We start from the raw sequence: 22,553 nt of genomic DNA, 5'->3' as shown, positions 1-22,553 counted from the left end.
TGCAAAACACCAAAGGCACGCTCGACATCCTTCCTAGCACTCTGTTGCTCTTGGGCAAATCTTTTCCTCTCCTCTCGGACAGGGTCGGAGATTGTCTTCACAATAGTGGTCCACTGTGGATAGATTCCGTCAGCTAGATAGTATCCTTTGTTGTAGTTGTGACCGTTGATGTTAACATTGACCGGTAGGTTGTTGCCTTCGGCAAGCCTTGCAAACACCGGCGAACGTTGAAGCACATTGATATCATTATGTGATCCAGCCATGCCAAAGAAAGAGTGCCAGATCGAGAGATCTTGAGAGGCCACAGCCTCAAGTATGACAGTGCAAGCCTTGACATGACCCTTGTACTGGCCTTGCCAAGCAGAAGGGCAGTTCTTTCACTCCCAACGCATGCAGTCTATGTTGCCAAGCATCCCTGGGAAGCCCGGACTCGCATTGGTCGCCAACAAGCGGGTTGTGTGTGCAGCAGTCGACTCTCTCAAGTACTCAGGCCAATCACAGAGTTGCCCCTGGTAGCCATCGGTGGTTGACAGGTTGGAAAAATACTCATGCGGAGCACCAGCCCGGGGGTTGATTAATTATCCACAGGGTTCGACTAGTGCCTATGCAAGTTTATTAGTTATTAGGCAAATGTAGAACCAAAGTTGGGCCTTGCCAAACAAGCTTTAACTAAGACGAATTATAAAGGGGGTCCCCATAACAACCCCGATCGTGTTAGAAGCGCTCAGTTATGGAATATAACACTGGTAACCAAAACTAAGGCGACAAAGGTGTAACAAAACACCAGGCTAAAAAAGGCTGAGCCTTACACCTTTTACCAAGTATATAGGTGCATTCAATTAAATAGCATTAATATGGTGATATAACAAGGAACCCATGTTTCACATGGAAGCAACTGCACCTGCAACTAGCAACGCTATCACATGGCTAAGCAAGCGGTAACATAGCCAATCACTGGTTTGCTAGGTTATAGAAGGTTGAAAGTTTCATGGCAGTGTTGAGAGGTTAACATTTAACACTTGGTAGGCAACGAGACATAACGAAAGAAACGAGACAACTAGCATGGCATTGATAGTAATGGTATATAGGGAAATGGTCATCTTGCCTGCGATCCCGTTTGGAAGAAGAACGAATCCGTGAAGCAGGCAAACCTACATAGTCGAACAGATCCTCACATTCCGACTCGCTTGCGGAACTCTATCGAGAAGAAGCAAATTGGAAACAAGAATCAACACACGCTATTCATCACACATATGCATGCCATGATGCACAACCTAATATGATGCATGTCCATATCAATTATGCAAGGCATGGCATGGCAAATCACAATAGTCAACCACTACACATTAAGTGAAGCTCAATATGCAACGAGTTGCATATTGACGAAACTCCACATACGAGTTATTTAGTTCACTCCCGTTTAGGTACACGACAATATTAAATGTTGTTTAAACATGGCAAGAGGTGAAGCATAAATAAACTACCTATCTAGACATTTTAAATGAGGCCGGAAACGACATATAGCATTTCCGAGACGACCACATGTTAAAATGGAAATATATTCAGATGAGTCCGAAACACATTTTATGTTTGTTAAACGACAAAATAAAGTGGAGCACGTGAAACTACATGTCATTCTAATCCGTTTTTGCATATAGCTCATCCCCAACGGAGTTACGACCTACAAGATACAAGCAACACAAGATCAAATGACATGGATGCCAAAATGCATGCAAAAAAATATTGATGCGGCTCGGACTCGAACCTCCTGACTGCAGTCAAGCTAGGCTAAATAGTTGGACTAGCAATTGTATTTGTTCAATGGACATGCCACATATAGCTGAACTAAGAGCGGCCGGTGTTGACTTGTAGAACAACAGGAAAAACAGGCAAAACAAAATAGGGCACCTGGGATTCGAACCCGAGACCCTCCTGTTTACGACGAGCGATGAGGACCAAATCAGCTAATAACGGTATTGCACCAAAATAGAGATGTTGCACTAGATGAATCGTACCCCTCGCAAATTTGACAAAATTGAACCTAAAACAGAGCTTCCTGTGTTGCCAGGTCAGGATGCAGGCTGCGGCGGCTTGGTGCCGGCGGCGGCTCGGTCGAGCAATGGGACTCGATCTGGTGGTTCTTGATGCGGTCGTTCCTGGACGTTCCTCTGCAAGAAATAAGAAGAGAGAGGGAGCTCTAAGATAGAGAAAAGAGAAGCAGGAGGGTAGAGAAAAGAGAGGCGAGAGGAACGAAGTCGGTCCTGCGGATCCTCGGGGATGCGTTGGATGGGAGGCAGTCGGTCTGCTCGCGATGAGTTCCTGCCCGTACACGAACGTGGAGGGAGGTGCGGGTACTCCAGGGGCTCCTCCCAATGGTGCTTGGGGATGCTGGGGATGGCGCGAGGCACGACGGTCTTGGCAGGGCTGCGGGGGTTCGGCGAGGGGAGCTCGGGCTGCGGGCAGGGCGCAACACGATGCGGCGAGCGGGGGGAGGAGCTGCGGTTCGGGCGATGCGTGGCCATGGCGCTCGGGGCCGGCAGACACAGAATGAGGCACGACGGCTGGCTCTCTGGTGGCTGCTGGCGAGGTTAGCGGCGGCTGGGGCACGAGCATAGGAGCTCAGGCTGGCTCGCAGGATGGGAGGAGGAAGGAGACGTTGTGGGTTGGCCCGATGGAAAATACTAGGTGGGGTGGCGGCTATGGATGGGATAGGGGAGGATCCCTAGGTTTTGGTATGATTGGGCTAAGTGGATCTATATATAGTAAATGGGTTCAGGTCCAGGAGCTATTTGGACCCTCCGATTTAAATCAGACGATCGAAAATGACTAGGTTAGGGGGTCCAATTGACAAACCAATGATGAGGGGTAAAACGGGGTTGATCCGGATCCAACGGTCACAATCGCCCCGTTCGGGTCTGGGGGGAGTTTCGGGATAGGTTGCGCAAAGGTTGTGTGCACTGTGTAGAGTGGCTAGGCGGAGATTAGAGGGAAAATAGGCAACCCGATGACAGAGTTTAAAACAACGGAAAACGTCCGATGATGGGCCGACTATAGTGCCGCTAATCAAACTAACTCCGATTGCGATGAAAATTGACAAGTGGACTACCTACACTATATTAAGACCGCACGCCAACTTTCAACCCAATCCGAGAATATTATATACCCACTTTTAAAACCAAGATTTTAACGATGTCGCGGGCGCGTGCGTGTGTGGTTGGTCCCAAAACGGTCAACGACCAAGACGGAGAGAACCGACAACTAATAACGGATGCAAGTTTTGAGAACTGGCGGCAACAGGGTGCCGATGCGATGCGGGTGATGCGAATGGTGCGATGATGAATGTGACGAACAAATAACTCACACGGGGACAATGTAATAAAACGGGAATCTTCTGGAGTGTCGGTCTCAGGCTGTTACAACTCTCCTGCACTAACAAGAGATCTCGCCCCAAAATGTAAGAATGAAAGGGGAAGAGGATGAGAAAGCAAGAGGTAAAAACTTAGTCGCTTCTTCGACAAACGAGTGAAACCAACGATCCTTGAAGGTTGCAAAGAGATGAAGAATGATACGAAGAACAAGCAAGAATTCACACAAAATTTCAGCAGCACTTCGGGGGGAAAGGGAGGGAAAAAATCTCGATAAGATGGAAAGATGTTGACAAGATTCACAACAAACCAACTAGATTGATAAGCAAGGAAAGAACATGATCTTGACAAAACTAGATAATGGATAAAAGAGAGTAACACCGCAAAAACTCCGGAACAAGAGAATAGGAACTAGATCATTAGAAAGAAAAGAAGGGATAAGAAAATGACAACTTCTACAACAATTGAATTTGGCAAGCATCCTTGCAAGAAGAATTGAATGGGGTTGTTGGAAAACCAACAACAAAAAGATCAAGCTTGTAGTGGACTTATGGTAGCCCTCTCAAATAATGAGTGACAACCAGCCACTAAGAGAAACAAGGATTGATTGGGAGCAACAAGATATGCACAACTTCTTACACCAAGAGGATATATTGAGAACTTAGGTCAACGATAATCACCATAATAGCAACAACCCTTAGGAAAAAAATTAGGTGAAATCTAAACCAAGATAGCTCAATGAAGAAATCATGAGTTGAAAAATCTCCCGATTGAAGGAATTGGTGGGTTTAATTATCTCATTCTTGAAACAAGTTCTCTTCAAGACTTCTCCACTAACAAGAATGATGTAACACCACCTCAAAGGATAAAGGAGGAAGAATTACTCTTTGAAATGCAAGAGAAAGAATACTTGAGGTACCACCACAAGAATCTTGAAGAACACCTTGAGAATGAATTACATCATAAACAAACCACCATGAAGAACCTCTCGAACAAAAGAATGATGAAAAGAAATGAAGGATGAAAGAATAAGATTATGGCCTTGCAAAGAATTAGATGGAGCCTCACGAAGAAAAAACTTGAGAAAACTTGGAACCCCAGAAAAGAAAAGATGGAGCACTTGGGATAAGGAATTGATATCATGAGCCATTCCGGAAATGAATTGAAATCACCTTGAAGAAAGAAGAACAAGAATTATGTTATGCTTATCCTTCATCAATTTAAATTGATGACAAGAAACGGATTTAGCATAACACTTATTCTTCATGAAAGGTTGAGGAGAGATATGAGCACAAACTTGAAGAGGTCTTGGAAATAACACCGTTAAGAATTTGGAATGAAAGAGGATAACACAATGAGCTGGGCTACATGAGGACAAAGAGAGCATGATTCGATTCAAGAATGCTTGAACAACCACCGGTAAGAATTGCAAAAGAATGGGAATACCCTGAATGAATGAAGATTCATGGGAACGAAGAGATCATGATGAACCTGAAGAATTCAGAACATAGTGGGATATAAAAATGAATGGAAACATGAGAATGAAGAGATCTTGAGCTGCCTAACAAAAAACTTGAATGAGGCACCGGAATCATTGAGATACGAACGAAGAGACACAATTGAGAAGAATTCGAGAATGAAAGCTGAAAGCTGAGAGCGAAGAAATCTTCTGAAATGACGGCCTTCGGAGGATTGAGAGTGAAACAAATCTCAAATGCATCAGATAGATATGGAAGGAATTTCTCATGATCGAGAACAATTCAAGATGATGACACAAAGCTAAAATGATGAATCTTCAAGAGAATGGGCCAAGATTTGAGAGAAACACTCCTTCAGTCTTCCGAGCTAAAAATGAGGAGGAGAACACCACCAAGAATTACTGAATCACACCGGAATGATGAAGAATGAAGGTTGAGCCAACGATGAGAAATAAATTTGAAGCGATCTTGAAGAAGGAATAAGACTGATGGAATGCATACTTACATCACATTTGAAAATATTTAGAGATCTCTCGAAAAGATTACAAGAGCCAAATGAGATCCTGGGAAAGAACTTGTGAGTTATGGGCCCACTCAAAAGAAAACACCGTTGAATGGAATGCTAAGAAAGATTGATTGCACCGGTGTAAATGAAGAACTTGATGAGATGAGAGCCTTCACACAATTGAAAGGATTGAGAACAAGAACTTCTGAGACATCTTCAACACTCCGGGTAGAAAGAGATGGATGAATAACCAAGAAAGACTTGAAGAGATTTACAACACAAGAAAAACATTGGACAAATGAGAAGGATATGATGAACACTGAGATCTTGAATTGAATCCACCGGGTAAGAAAACAACATGAAGAAATGATGAACTCGAACTCCTGAGAATCTTCACAAAGAATCACCAGATACAACACAAAAGAGAAGATAGCGGAAGCATAAATGAGAAGAAATACACTAGAATGATAATTGAATCACTGAAGAAAAGGGTGGGAGGGCAGGGAAAAAACAAAGACAACTTGGAACAGATGAGACGAACTTCGAAAGAAATGAGAGATTGATCTTCAAATTATTGGAGAGGATTAAATTACTTGAAGAGAAGCACACCGGTTGAAAAGAATTAACACGACAACTCCGGTTGACAAGAATTGGTAAGACAATTTGATTGAGCAGAAGAATTAGCACTCCCATACAAATATGAGAACACCTCTTGGAAAGATATGAATTCACCGCTTGACATCGAAGCAACTCGAGTTACCATACTCTAACAAAACAAAGGATGCGGCTTACGAAACAAGCCAGAACAAATTCATGACAGAGATTTCGTCCGATGTTTTCGTGGATAGGATCGCATCGGTTCGATCGTACATTGGATTGTCATATTGAAATGATGCTGGAATATGCTCCCTAGACGTAGCGAACTACAAGGATTGTCAAAGCATACTGATGACATATATCAAGACTGTCCTCTGTAAATACGATCGTGAACAGACGAATCCACTCAATGTCGAACCCCAACCTCACATCATGCATCTCTTGGAAGATTGTGTTGGAAATATGCCCTAGAGGCAATGATAAATAGTTATTATTATATTTCCCGTTTCAAGATAATCGTTTATTATCCATGCTATAATTGTATTGAATGAAAATATATATACATGTGTGGATACATAGAAAAAACAATGTCCCTAGCAAGCCTCTAGTTGGCTAGCCAGTTGATCAAGGATAGTCAAGGTTTTCTGACTTTATGCAAGTGTTGTCACTTGATAACTGGATCACATCATTAGGAGAATCATGTGATGGACTAGACCCAAACAACGAACGTAGCATGTGATCGTGTCGTTTTATTGCTATTGTTGTCTGCGTGTCAAGTATTTATTCCTATGACCATGAGATCATATAACTCACCGACACCGGAAGAATACCTTGTGTGTATCAAACGTCACAACGTAACTGGGTGACTGTAAGGGTGCTCTACAGGTATCTTCGAAGGTGTCCGTTGAGTTCGTATGGATCAAAACGGGGATTTGTCACTCCGTGTGACGGAGAGGTATCTCGGGGCCCACTCGGTAATACAACATCACACACAAGCCTTGCAAGCAATGTGACTAAGTGTTAGTCACGGGATCTTGTATTACGGAACGAGTAAATAGACATGCCGGTAACAAGATTGAAATAGGTATGCGGATACTGACGATCAAATCTCGGGCAAGTAACATACCGAAGGACAAAGGCAATGACATACAGGATTATATGAATCCTTGGCACAGAGGTTCAACCGATAAGATCTTCGGAGAATATGTAGCATCCAATATGGGCATCCAGGTCCTGCTATTGGATATTGACCGAGGAGTGTCTCGGGTCATGTCTACATAGTTCTCGAACCCGCGGGGTCTGCACACTTATGGTTCGATGATGTTTTAGTATAGTTTAGTTATATCTGTGGTTACCGAATGTTGTTAGAAGTCCCGGATGAGATCACAGACGTCATGAGGGTTTCCGGAATGGTCCGGAAACGAAGAATGATATATAGGATAGTTTCATTTGGTTACCGGAAAGTTTCGGGCAATTCCGGTAGTGTACCGGGAGTGACGAATGGGTTCCGGGTGTTCACCGGGAGTGGCCCACCCACCCGGGAGTGAGCCCAATAGCCTTAGGGTGGCGCATCAGCCCTTAGTGGGTTGGTGGAGTCAGCCGAAGAAGGCTATGGTGCCACAAGTGAAAAAACCTAAGGAAAGAAGAAATAAAAAGGAAAGAGGGAGGTGGGAAGGAAGAGGAGGACCACTCCTTCCCAAACCGAATTGGAGGAGGAGTCCTCCTCCCCCTTCGGCCGGCGCACCCTTGGGGCCCTTGTGCCCCAAGGCTAGCCCCTCCTCTCCTCCTATATATATTGGTGGTTTTAGGGTTTTTGTGACACAACTTTTTCGCGTGCAACTCAAACCTATTCCACATAGTTTTCCCACTAGATCGGATTTCTGCGGAGCTCGGGCGAAGCCCTGCAGGAGTACATCATCACCACCACCGGAGCACCGTCACGTTGCCGGAGAACTCATCTACTTCTCCGTCTTGCTTTCTGGATCAAGAAGGCCGAGATCATCATCGAGCTGTACGTGTGCTGAACGCGGAGGTGTCGCCCGTTCGGCGCTAGATCGGAACGGATCATGGGACGAATTGTGGGACGACGGTGATTTGAATCACGAAGCGGTACCACTACATCAACCGCTTTTCTTAAAGCTTACCGCTTAGCGATCTACAAGGGTACGTAGATCTAATCTCCTCTCGTAGATGGACATCACCATGATAGGTCTTCGTGTGCGTAGGAATTTTTTTTTGTTTCCCATGCAACGTTCCCCAACAGTGGCATCATGAGCTAGGTTCATGCATAGATGTTATCTCGAGCAGAACACAAAAGGTTTTGTGGATGTTGATGTTCGATTTGCTGCCCTCCTTAGTCTTTTCTCGATTCGACGATATTGTTGGATTGAAGCGTCCCGGACTAACATTACTCGTACGCTTACGAGAGACTGGTTTCATCGACCGACATGCAACTCATTGCATAAAGATGACTGGCAGGTGTCGGTTTCTTCAACTTTAGTTGAATTGGTTTTGACCGAGGCGGTCCTTGGAGAGAGGTTAAATAGAAATTTGCACATCTCCGTTGTGGTTTTTGCGTAAGTAAGATGCAATCATACTAGATACCCATAGCAGCCATGTAAAACATGCAACAACAAACTAGAGGCCATCTAACATGTTTTTGCAGGGTATGCTTGTGATATGATATGGCCAATGACGTGATGTGATATATTGGATGTACGATATGATCATGTTGTAATAGTTAATATCGACTTGCACGTCGATGCTACGGCAACCGGCAGGAGCCATAGGGTTGTCTTTAAACTAACGTTTGTGTTTGCAGATGCGTTTACTATATTGCCAGGTAGTAGCTTTAGTAGTAATAGCATAGATAGCACGACAACCTCGATGGCGGCACAATGATGGAGATCATGGTGTGGCGCCGGTGACAAGTAGATCATGCCGGTGCTTAGGTGATGGAGATCAAGAAGCACAAGATGATGGCCATATCATGTCACTTATGAATTGCATGTGGTGTTAATCCTTTTATGCACCTTATTTTGCTTAGAACGACGGTAGCATTATAAGGTGATCTCTCACTAAAATTTCAAGATGAAATTGTGTTCTCCCCGACTGTGCACCGTTGAGACAGTTCGTCGTTTCGAGACTCCACGTGATGGTCGGGTGTGATAGACTCAACGTTCACATGCAACGGGTGCAAAACAGTTGCACACGCAGAACACTCGGGTTAAACTTGACGAGCCTAGCATGTGCAGACATGGCTTTAGAACACATGAGACCGAAAGGCAAGCATGAATCGTATAGTTGATATGATTAGCATAGGGATGCTTACAACTGAAACTATTCTCAACTCACGTGATGATCGGACTTGAGTTAGTGAATTTGGATCATGTACCACTCAAATGACTAGAGAGATGTACTTTTTGAGTGGGAGTTTATCAGTAATTTGATTAGTTAAACTCTAATTATCTTAAACATAGTCTAAGTCCACTTTGCAATATTTGTGTTGTAGATCAATGGCTCACGCAATAGAAACCGTGAATTTTAATATGTTCCTAGAGAAAGCTAAGTTGAAAGATGATGGAAGCAAATTTGTAGACTGAGCTCGTAATCTAAAGCTGCTCCTGCAAGCTAGGAAGAAGGATTATGTCCTTAATGCTGCACTAGGAGATGAATCACCCGCTACGTCTAGCCAAGATGTTTTGAAGGTCTGGTTAACACGTAAGGAGGACTACTCGGTAGTTCAATGTGCAGTCTTGTATGGCTTAGAGCCGGGACTTCAACGTCGCTTTGAGCGTCATGGAGCATATGAGATGTTCCAGGAGTTGAAGTTTATCTTTCAGAAGAACACCCGGATCAAGAGGTATGAGACCTCCGATAAATTCTATGCTTGCAAGATGGAGGAGAATTCGTTTGTCAGTGAACATGTGCTCAAAATGTCTGGGTACTCAAACCGTCTAGCTGAGCTGGGGATTGAACTCCCGCAAGAGGCTATCACTGACAGAATTCTTCAGTCACTGCCACCTAGCTATAAGAGCTTTTGTGTTGAACTATAACATGCAAGGGATGAACAAGTCACCCGGTGAGTTATTCGCGATGCTGAAAGTCACAGAGTCAGAACTCCGAAAAGAGCATCAAGTGTTGATGGTCAATAAGACCACTGGTTTCAAGAGAAACGGCAAAGGCAAGAAGGGTAACTCCAAGAAGAGCGGCAAGCATGTTGCCAATCCGACGAAGAAACCCAAGGCTGGACCTAAGCCTGAAACAGAGTGTCATTATTGCAAGGGACTGGGTCACTGGAAGGGCAACTGCCCCAAGTATTTGGCTGATAAGAAGGCGGCCAAGGAAAAATCAGGTATATTTGATATACATGTTATTGATGTGTACTTAACCAACTCTCGTAGTAGTGCGTGGGTATTCGATACCGGTTCTGTTGCTCATATTTGCAACTCAAAGCAGGAACTGCGGAATAAACGAAGGTTGTCGAAGGATGAAGTGACGATGCGCGTGGGAAATGGTTCCAAGGTTGATGCAATCGCCGTCGGCACAGTTTCACTTCAGTTACCATCGGGATTAGTTATGAACTTAAATAATTGATACTTAGTGCGTGCGTTAAGCATGAACATTATATCTGGATCTTGTTTATTGCGAGACGGTTACTCGTTTAAGTCAGAGAATAATGGTTGTTCTATTTCTATGAGTAATATCTTTTATGGTCATGCACCCAATGTGAGAGGATTGTTCATATTGAATCTTGATAGTGATGATACACATATACATAACATTGAGACCAAAAGATGTAGAGTTAACAATGATAGCGCCATGTTTTTGTGGCACTGCATCTTAGGTCATATTGGTGTAAAGCGCATGAAGAAAGTCCATACCGATGGACTTTTGGAGCCACTTGACTTTGAATCACTTGACACGTGCGAACCGTGCCTCATGGGCAAGATGACTAAGACTCCGTTCTCCGGAACAATGGAGCATGCAAGTGGCTTGTTGGAAATCATACATACCGATGTGTGCGGTCCGATGAGTGTGGAGGCGCGCGGCGGATATCGTTATTTTCTCACCTTCACTGACGATTTGAGTAGGTATGGATATATCCACTTGATGAAGCACAAGTCTGAAACATTCGAGAAGTTCAAGCAATTTCAGAGTGAAGTTGAAAATCATCGTAACAAGAAGATCAAGTTCCTACGTTCTGATCGTGGGGGTGAGTATCTGAGTTTCGAGTTTGGTGCTCAGTTAAGACAATGTGGAATTGTTTCACAGTTGACACCGCATGGAACACCACGGCGTAATGGTGTGTCTGAACGTCGTAATCGTACTTTGTTAGAAATGGTGCGATCTATGATGTCTCTTACCAATTTGCCGTTATCATTTTGGGGTTATGCATTAGAGACAGCTGCATTCACTTTAAATAGGGCACCATCAAAATCCATTGAGACGACACCATACGAGCTGTGGTATGGCAAAAGACCAAAGTTGTCGTTTCTTAAAGTTTCGGGATGTGATGCTTGTGTCAAAAAGCTTCAGCCTGAAAAGCTGGAACCCAAAGCGGAAAAGTGCGTCTTCATAGGTTACCCAAAGGTGACAGTTGGGTACACCTTCTATCTCAAATCCGAGGGCAAAGTATTTGTTGCTAAGAACATAGCTTTTCTTGAGAAGGAGTTTCTCTCGAAAGAATTGAGTGGGAGGAAGATAGAACTTGATGAGGTTGTCGAACCTCTAATCCCTCTAGATGGTGGCGCATGGCAAGGGGAAACCCCTGTCGGAGCGACGCCGGTTGAGGAGGGAGCTGATGATGATGATCATGAAACTTTGGATCAAGTTCCTATCGGACCTCGCAGGTCGACAAGATCGCGTACTACTCCTGAGTGGTACGATAATCCTGTCTTATCAATCATGTTGTTGGACAACAATGAACCTGCGAATTATGAAGAAGCAATGATGGGCCGTTCCAACAAATGGTTGGAGGCCATGAAGTCCGAGATAGGATCTATGTATGAAAACAAAGTGTGGACTTTGGAAGTATTACCTGAAGACCGCAAGGCTATTCAGAACAAATGGATCTTTAAGAAGAAGACGGACGCGGACGGTAATGTGACCGTTTATAAAGCTCGACTTGTGGCAAAGGGTTTTTCGCAAGTTCAAGGAGTTGACTACAATGAGATGTTCTCACCGGTAGTGATGCTTAAGTCCGTCCGGATCATGTTAGCAATAGCTGCATTTTTCGATTATAAAATCTGGCAGATGGATGTCAAAACGGCGTTCCTTAACAGTTTTCTTAAGGAAGAGTTGTATATTATGCAACCCGAAGGTTTTGTCGACCCAAAGAATGCTAACAAAGTATGCAAGCTCCAGTGATCCATTTATGGACTGGTGCAAGCATCTTGGAGTTGGAATAAATGCTTTGATGAGGTGATCAAAGCATTTGGGTTTATACAAGTGGTTGGAGAATCTTGTATTTACAAGAAAGTGAGTGGGAGCTCTGTGGTGTTTCTAATATTATATGTGGATGACATATTGCTGATTGGAAACAACGTGGAGTTTTTGGAGAGCGTAAATGATTACTTGAATAAAAGTTTCTCTATGAAGGACCTAGGAGAAGCTGCTTACGTTCTAGGCATTAAGATCTATAGGGATAGATCAAGACGCCTGATAGGACTTTCACAAAGCACATACCTTGATAAAGTTTTGAAGAAGTTCAAAATGGAATAGTCCAAGAAGGGGTTCTTGCCAGTGTTACAAGGTATAAAATTGAGTAAGACTTAGTGCCCAGCAACTGCGGAAGATAGAGAACAAATGAGTTCGTCCCCTATGCTTCAGCCATAGGTTCTATCATGTATGCAATGTTGTGCACTAGACCGGACGTCAGCTTGGCCATAAGTATGGCAGGTAGTTTTGAAAGTAATCCAGGAGTGGATCACTCGAAGGCAGTCAAGAATATTCTGAAGTACCTGAAAAGGACTAAGGAAATGTTTCTCGTTTATGGAGGTGACGAAGAGTCGTCGTAAAAGGTTACGTCGACGCAAGTTTTGACACTGATCCGGATGACTCTAAGTCTCAAACCGGATACGTATTTATTCTTAATGGGGGTGCGGTAAGCTGGTGCAGTTCCAAGCAAAGCGTTGTAGCAGATTCTAGATGTGAAGCGGAGTACATGGCTGCCACGGAGGCAGCTAAGGAGGGTGTCTGGATGAAGCACTTCATGACGGATCTTGGAGTTGTGCCGAGCGCGCTAAATTCAATAACTCTATTCTATGACAACACTGGTGCCATTGCTTTAGCAAAGGAACCAAGGTTTCACAAGAAGACCAGGCACATCAAACGACGCTTCAACCTCATCCACGACTACGTCGAAGGAGAGGACGTAAATATTTGCAAAGTGCACACGGGTCTGAATGTAGAAGACCCACTGACTAAACCTCTTCCACGGGCAAAACATGATCAACACCAGAACTGTATGGGTGTTAGATTTATTACAATGTAAATCGCATGTCGATGTGAGGACTAGATTATTGACTCTAGTGCAAGTGGGAGACTATTGGAAATATGCCCTAGAGGCAATGATAAATAGTTATTATTATATTTCCTGTTTCAAGATAATCGTTTATAATCCATGCTATAATTGTATTGAATGAAAACATAGACACATGTGTGGATACATAGAAAAAACAATTAATGTCCCTAGCAAGCCTCTAGTTGGCTAGCCAGTTGATCAAGGATAGTCAAGGTTTTCTCACTATATGGAAGTGTTGTCACTTCATAACTGGATCGCATCATTAGGAGAATCATGTGATGGACTAGACCCAAACAATGAACGTAGCATGTGATCGTGTCGTTTTATTGCTATTGTTTTCTGCGTGTCAAGTATTTATTCCTATGACCATGAGATCATATAACTCACTGGCACCAGAAGAATACCTTGTGTGTATCAAACGTCGCAACGAAACTGGGTGACTATAAAGGTGCTCTACGAGTATCTCCGAAGGTGTCCGTTGAGTTAGCATGGATCAAGACTGGGATTTGTCACTATGTGTGACGGAGAGGTATCTCGGGGCCCACTCGATAATACAACATCACACACAAGACTTGCAAGCAATGTGACTAAGTGTTAGTCACATGATCTTGTATTACAGAACGAGTAAAGAGACTTGCCGGTAACGAGATTGAAATAGGTATGCGGATACCGACGATCAAATCTCGGGCAAGTAACATACCGAAGGACAAAGAGAATGACATACGTGATTATATGAATCCTTGGCACTGAGGTTCAACCGATAAGATCTTCGGAGAATATGTAGGATCCAATATGGGCATCCAGGTCCCGCTATTGGATATTGACCGAGGAGTGTCTCGGGTCATGTCTACATAGTTCTCGAGCCCGCAAGGTCTGCACACTTAAGGTTTGACGATGTTTTAGTATAGTTGAGTTATATGTGTGGTTATCGAATGTTGTTCGGAGTCCCGAATGAGATCACAAACGTCACGAGGGTTTCCAGAATGGTCCGGAAACGAAGATGGATATATAGGATAGTTTCATTTGGTTACCGAAAAGTTTCGCGCAATTCCGGTAGTGTACTGGTAGTGACGAATGGTTCCGGGTGTTCATCGGGAGGGGCCACCCACCCGGGAGTGAGCCCAGTAGCCTTAAGGTGGCGCACCAGCCCTTAGTGGGCTGGTGGAGTGTAGTGCCCCAGATGTAACCTTGCCATATTTGGAACCTATCGCATGTGGGTCCAACTTATGAGAGTTTTGATGATATCAATTGTGCCATGACTTCTTGTGATGACTCCTTATTATTTCTCTTCCTTCCCATGCATGCATGCATAACATATCATTGCATGCCCTTGTCTTGTGTTGTTGCCATATGATCTTAGCATTTCATGTGGTGGTGGTGATCTTGTGGTTGCACCTTGTGATGCCTTGTGATGATGTTGATGTGATGTATAGTTTATGTGGGGTGTGCATGTGATAGTATATGCTCAGGTTTCAAAACCATCTCCACCCCTCCTCTCTATTTTCTCCTATGTCAAGATTCTCTTCTCCCTTCCCTCTTTTAAAAATGCCCATGTATTAGTGTATTTTGTGGAGGATGCCAAGATGTGTATTTGCTGATTTGTATCTCAGTTTTAAGGGTGCAAATAAATCCAAAACAGTAAATAAATTGTTGTTTTGAATTTATTCAAATTGCTCCAAATATTTCTTTTCTATTTTATTCAATTAGGTCATAAATCCTTATGACGAGGGGCATTTTTGTTTTGTTTTTAATCCCTACAGAATTGTGTGTGAATTACTTCCTTTTCCCTGGTTGATTTAATTAGAAAAACCCTCAGGTTTTTCTCCTCTCCTATCTGGCGCCAACTAGTGGGCCTCCTCCCACTAGCAGGCCGAGCTCCCCTCTCTCGCGCTGGCTTCTCCTGTAGACGGCGTCTTCCCCCCCCCCTTCGTCCGTCAGTGTTCCCTCCAGTAGGATTCAGAGCAGCGTCCATTTGACGGCGTCACAGACGTCGAGGAACATTCCTCGCTCCTTCCCTCCATAAAGGCGACCCCTTGGCGTCCGTGCCGTAGGGTTTCCTCTCTCTCGCGCCGCCACCTCTTTTCCCCTCTCCACCTCGCTCTCTGAAGGTCTGCGTCAGGTAAGGTGGAGTTCCTCCGCCATGGCAGTGGATTGAGGTCCTCCTCGCCGCCGGGTACGAGCGTCTTCTCCCTCCCCGATGACTCGGCGTGCACGCGGGGTCATCCACGAACCCATCCCCGCAGCCAGATCGACGCGAGATCCCCTGCGTCCCCTTCTCCACGACGGCGACGATCCTCCCCGACGAGCAGGCCAGAACGACGACCACCTCTTCTTCCCCTGCTTCCTCTCTGTTGTGGCCGAGTTCTTCTACTCTAGGGTGAGCAGATCCGACTCCTATCCCCTTCCCTGCAGTAGCTCGTCGTGTAGGAGCAGAAGATCGATGATGTGCTGCGCCTCTGTCGCCGGCGCCGCCGTGCACCGTAGCTAGGCCACCGTAGTTGGGCTCGGGCGTAGATAGCGAAGGGAATGAGTTCGTGGGTGTGCGGGCTCCCTCCCCTCCATGAGCCGTTGCTCGATTTGAACTATGTCGACGGCGGGAGTCATCCCCTGTTCCGGTCTGCCGCCGGTAGTAGATCAGCAGAGGGGACCTCCTTCAGTTCATTCGTTGCGCGTGTTAGTTCAGACTTCGTAGCGTAGCCCAGTGGTATGTGTTCTGTTGTGCAAGTAGTGAGGTGCGGGGTTCGATCCTCCCCCTCGACACCTTTTTAGTATTTGATTTTTCTCAGCACAATATCCTGTAGAGAGGCTTACCTTGCCTGGCCCCTCTGTTCTGTCGATGATACGACAGTAGCAGAGTGGTAAGGCTAGGCTTGTTGCACCAGGGGCACTGGGCTTCGAATCCCAGCGTGCCCCCCTTTTGTTTTTCCTTCTGCTGTATTATTTTACTCCCTTCTTGATGTTGCTGATCTTGTGCCAACCATAGGTGGCCATGGCATTTTGTTTTTATTTTTCCTTTGTTGTCATAATTGTGCTAAGTGATGTAATGTGTGTGGATGTGCTTGTGAGAGGTGTATGTGATGTGTGTGCATACACATGATGTTGGCCACAAGTGAGTGTGTGAGCAAGTGGTGATTCTCTTGTGTGTGTGAATATGCACTTAGTAGAGTAGTGATGCATGTGCTTATGATCTTGTGCTTTTCACCTTAGTTGAGATTGGCATTTTACCTCCTTGCTTGTATTGTGTAGTAGTGGTAGGTGATGAGGTGGTTGTTTGGGTGCTTGTGAGAGATGTGCATGTGTGTGTGTGTTGCACACACATGAGGTGTAGCTAGTGTAGGCATGCATGTGTGTGTAAGTGCCATATGCATGAGATAGCATTATTTTGTGTTGCTAGCTTGTGTAGGTGGTGTGGGTTCTAACTAGGTGATATGCATATGAGTCGATGATATGCATGTGGTGAAAACATCCCCACCTTGCAACACTTGTGCACTTTCACATGTCCATATGTGAGAGGGCATGGTGATTTGTATGTTGGGAAGCTTAGTAGAAGGGGTTGTGAAGTTGATGTGCATGACACAAACATGGGGTTCAAACCCCCATGTCACTTTGTCATTGTGCACATGATCTCAACCATGTGGTAGTTGATATAGTGGAATTACATGAAATGATGCCCTATTCACTAGGCATGATTTGAAGTAGTCTCCTCCTCCTTAATTTGGGGTCACTTGTTCCAAGTAAATGCCCACATATTATATATGATTTTGGGGTAAAATATCCCAAGGAATCCAGTGGTGAAGTTAGTTTTGCCATTGGGATACTTTATGGAGTTGACATATTCAGATTTGTTGCAAGTTTGCTCTTTGTTTCCATGGAATAGGTGGAGCCCAAGGGCATGAGCTTTTGTGTGATAGTAGTAGGGGTTTTGCTCAACACCATAGTGGTGTCATTTATCACTTGGTGTTATTCGTGTGCAAGCTATGCCTAGACAAAGTGGGCATGTGGCTGAAAATTCCAGCTTAGTGAAATCTGGAATTTCACTAAGTCTGAGAATCTGGAAACATTTTCTTCTCCTATAGATGAGGTTGTGCTGGTCATTGTGTTGTGATCTAGCCTTAGTTCAGTGCTAGGAATTTGGACCTGATATGTTTGTGAAGCTCCCTGTCAAATTTCATCTCATTTGGAGCCTGTAGGTTATGTTTTGCTTGCTGTCAAAAAGCTTCAGAACAAAGACAGAAAGTCAGGTGCAGGAATTTTCACTAAGTCCGTGAGATCTGATGGTTTTGGGAAAGTTTGTGGCCTTGTATCTTCTTGTGTTTAATTCCTTTTGGAGTGATTCTTGCTGGTGCTTGTAGTGTTCTTGGTTGGCTACATCCACATATATTATTTGTCATATTTGGAGGGCTGTAGCTATGTTGCATGTAGCTCACAAAGAGCTAAGATGCAGATTATGGCAGATTGTGTAGTATAGTCATTTTGATGATTGTGTGTGCTTAGTTGATGTTGTGGTGTTCTTCCTTGCTCCAATCCATTCATGTTAGGTTGTTTTATGTCTTGGCAACCTGGGAATACCAGATTTGTGCCATTGGAGTGTGTGGTGTTGATTCTTACACGTAGAGCTTCATATCTTGTTTCGTTGGTTCCCGTTGATCCGTAGTTCCGTTCGTAATGTTCTTTATATGGTTTTGCATCGTTTGCATGAGATGCATCTGTTCATGCCATTCTCATGCATGTCAAAATAGCTTAGTGTAAATTTCTGTCCAGAAACTTGTAGTAGTTGCGTTGCTTGTGCTAGTGATAGAAATAGTGATGCATGCTCATTTTTCATCTCATGCATCATGTGCTTGTTGCATCTTGTGGTGCTGCTGTTCATTGGTTGTTACTCTTATGTTGGGTAGCACCGGGATCGGAGAACGAATACGTGGAATCAGGAGAGTACGTGCAGGACGAACCAGAACCATTCCAAGGTGAGGATATCGCAGGCAAGATGATATGACCTTGATTCCATCTCTAGACTTGTTATGCTAGTTTGCGTTTCCATGTCATATTGATCGCTGCCTACCACTGAATTAGTTTTCCTCTTGTTATGCCATGAACCCAAACACTGATCCCTTCCTAGCAAAACTTGTATGGCTAAGTAGGCTTTGCTCAGCTACTAATGTTAGCGTTGCTAGATGCAGGTGCTTTGACTCATGTGATAACATGAGCTTGATATCATTATCTTAAATTTCTGTTATTTATTTAATGCACCTATACACTTGGTAAATGACGGAAGGCCTAGCCTTTTGCCGGGTGCTTTGTTCCGTTATTGCCGCCTTAGTTACCGGTTACCGGTGTTTGATTCCATAATGATCGCTCCTAACACGTTCGGGGTTGTTATGGGGACCCCCTCGATAAATCGCGTAGTGCTAAGGCTTGTCCGGCAGGACCCAACATTGGTTTTATTTGCTAATCACCTAACAACCTGCATAGGGAATAGCTACCCTGAGGAATTTAATCAACAACCCGGGCCAGTGCTCCTCATGAGTGTTGGTCCAACCACCTAGCAGTCGGCAAGACCACCCCAGGGAAACTTGAGGTTTGGTCCTTGTACACTTTGCATAGACGGTGTTGTCCTGAGACTGAGATACGCGGCTCTTATCGGGTCGTCGACACACCGGGAGGTCCTGCTAGCCTTGCCTTACCTTAGCGGTATATCTTGCGTATAGGAATCCCAGTGAAGTTTTGGTTTCCCCCAGAGTTGAGGTTTTCCTCTAAGGAATCCGACGAGGTCACGAGATTCGTGATAGAGGATGCCTTTGCGGCCTGTGTACGTTTGTGATGGACTAGTTGGAGCACCCCTGTAGGGTTTAATCTTTCGGAAAGCCGTGCCCGCGGTTATGTGGCAACTTGGAATATTTTGTTAACATCCGGTATTAGAGAACTTGAACATAAGCTAATAAAATTGCCAACTGTGTGCGTAACCGTGACTGTCCCCCTCGAAGATCTCCCTTCGATCGGGAACACGGTGGGGTTATGAATGCCGTAGGTAGGTGTTCAGGATCACTTAGTGATCAAGTAATCACGACCGCTACTGTAGACCACCTTCATAATTGCTTTTAGTAAGTTATCCACTAAATCAAGCTTAGGATGCTGCAACCTTATACACTCCACCCTTACCCTACCTAATAACATGACTAGTTCTGGCACCAAGGTCTTAGATTGCTGAGTCCCCGTGGCTCACGGATTCCTCCAAAACTCCCAACAGGTACAGGTACCCCAGAGAGAGATGATTCCGACGGCACTCAGCTGGCGTGGCAGTACGACGAGGAGACAGACCGCCTCTACGTGAACTATCCACAGGACTGAGGCGTGGTCGTGATCGTGGGCCTGCAGGCAGGGTAGCATAGCATTTCCATGTTTTCTAGTCCGTAGCGGAACTACCTTGATTGTATCTGTGATGTACTCCGAGTTATTAATGAGAAGACAATTGAATCCCGGATTGTCTATTTTTATTATTATTGGTGTTGTGTTATTTGCTTGCGAAACGCTTAGATGCACTTCTTTCCTATTCAGGGCCTTGACCCCCAGATCGGAAAGGACCGCATCTTGGTCGTTACATGGAGTAAGCCCAAGAAGGCTATGGCGCCACAAGTGGAAAAACCAAAGGAAAAAAAAGGAAAGAGGGGGGTGGGAAGGAAGAGGAGGACTCCTTCCCAAACCGAATTGGAGGAGGAGTCCTCCTCCCCCTTCGGCTGGCGCACCCTTGGGTCCCTTATGCTCCAAGACTAGCCCCTCCTCTCCTCCTATATATATTGGTGGTTTTAGGGTTTTTGTGACACAACTTTGCCACGTGCAACTCAAACCTATTCCACATAGTTTTGCCTCTAGATCGGATTTCTGCGGAGCTCGGACAGAGCCCTACAGGAGTAGATCATCACCACCACCGGAGCGCCGTCTCGCTGCCGGAGAACTCATCTACTTCTCCGTATTGCTTGCTGGATCAAGAAGGCCGAGATCATCATCGAGCTGTACGTGTGCTGAACACGGAGGTGCCGTTCGTTCGGCGCTAGATCAGAACGGATCGTGGGACGACGGTGATTTGAATCACGAAGTTGTACCACTACATCAACCGCCTTTCTTAATGCTTCCCACTTAGCGATTTACAAGGGTACATAGATCTAATCTCCTCTCGTAGATGGACATCATCATGATAGGTCTTCGTGTGCGTAGGATTTTTTTTGTTTCCCATGCAACGTTCCCTAACAGATTTCCCTATAAGAAACTACTTGAATTCCCACCTAAGAACTCCCAAAATTTCTGGTCATGCAATCAGGTCCATGGATACAAGGAGTAAAATCCATCACTCAATTCCTAGCAATAACACTAACCCGTCTAGTGTATCACATCCGTCAACACATAACCAAAGATCTCGGAAACTCATCTATCTCAGATCCTCGAAAATACAAGGATACTAAGTATGGCGGTGCCCCCAAACTCTTTGCACCAGTATTGGGATGCCGGGATTATCTCACCACTACTGGTATTGAAGCAATTTTGAACATCCTTTGTCCTGAGATACTAAGAAATCTGAATGACAACGATGTGCTCAAGAATCCCCTGGATCTCAACTCCCCGGAATAAAATCAACATAGCAGGAGGCACCAAGTCAGAACTCCGTCACATCGGCATCATATAGATTCCAAAAATATGTGCGTGATCCTAAAAAAATTGAGTGACAAGAGGAGTAGAATTAAAATTCTTACATCAAAATTCCTCACTAGAGCATAGAAGAGGAGAAAAAAAGAATCCTACTCTCCGATATATAACTAGACTCAAAGTAATTTTCACTAGACTCGACTCGGCCAAGTTCGATCAATCAAGGAGGCTCCTAGGTCGGTACTTCTGTGATACCAACTTGTAACGTCCAAGATGCGACCCTATCCTTATTTTGGCGCGAGGGCCTCGAGAGGGATAGAAGCGCATCTCATTGTTTTGCAAGACTGGATATCGTTACAAGTACATGTGTTAAAAAGATGAGTATAAGGAGTTGGCTTACACTCGCCACAAGCTACATCAAGTTCACATCAACACAACAAAATACAGTCATCATGAAGAAGAGCAGGGTTGACTACGGATGAAAACAAGCGATAAAAGAATGACTTCCATCCTTGCTATTCCAGACTGCCGTCCTGGAACCCATCCTAGATCGAAGAAGAAGAAGAAACTCCAAATAGCACAATCATCGCGCTCACGTCATAATAACACTTTACTTGTACCTGCAACTGGTGTTGTAGAAATCTGTGAGCCACAGGGGACTCGACAATCTCAATTCCAAAGGTATCAACACTAACAAAGCTTAATGGGTGAGGTATGGTTAAGTGGTGAGGCTGCAGCAAGCGACTAAGCATTTATTTGAGGTGGCTAACTTACGAGTATGAGAATAAGAGGGGGGAGTTCAACACATAAATAGACGTGAACTAAAAATGATCCTAAACACCTACTTACGTCAGACATAACCCTACCGTGTCCTCAATCGGAGAAAAGAACTCACGAGAGAGACAGTCATGGTTACGCACACAGTTGGCATATTTTAATTAAGCTTACTTCAAGTTATCTAGAACCGGTTGTTAAACAAAGTTTCCAAGTTGCCACATAACCGCAGGCACAACTTTCTGAAAGATCTAACCCTGCACGGGTGCTCCAACTAGTACATCACAAATTACCACAAGCCAAATAGAAAGCCTCAATCACGAAACTCGTTATCTCCTCAGATTCCTTAGTGGAAAACCTCAACTTTGAGATAACCCAAAGCATCACAGGAATCCCAATGCATAAGATATTTCGTTGAAGGTAAAACTAATCCAGCAAGGCCGCCCGACGTGTCGACGATCCCGATAGGAGACGCGTATCTCGTTCTCAGAACATGATGGATTGTCCAAACTTCTGGTAGGCCAATCACAGAGTTGCCCCTGGTAGCCACCGGCGGTTGACAGGTTGGACCAACACTCATGCGTAGCACTAGCCCCGGGGGGTTGATTAATTATCCACTGGGGTCGACTAGTCCCTATGCAAGTTTATTAGTTATTATGAAAATGTAGTACGAA

Source organism: Hordeum vulgare, chromosome 3H (genome assembly GCF_904849725.1).
Source record: "Hordeum vulgare subsp. vulgare chromosome 3H, MorexV3_pseudomolecules_assembly, whole genome shotgun sequence".
Lineage (NCBI taxonomy): Eukaryota > Viridiplantae > Streptophyta > Magnoliopsida > Poales > Poaceae > Hordeum > Hordeum vulgare.
This window is presented reverse-complemented; position numbering follows the sequence as displayed.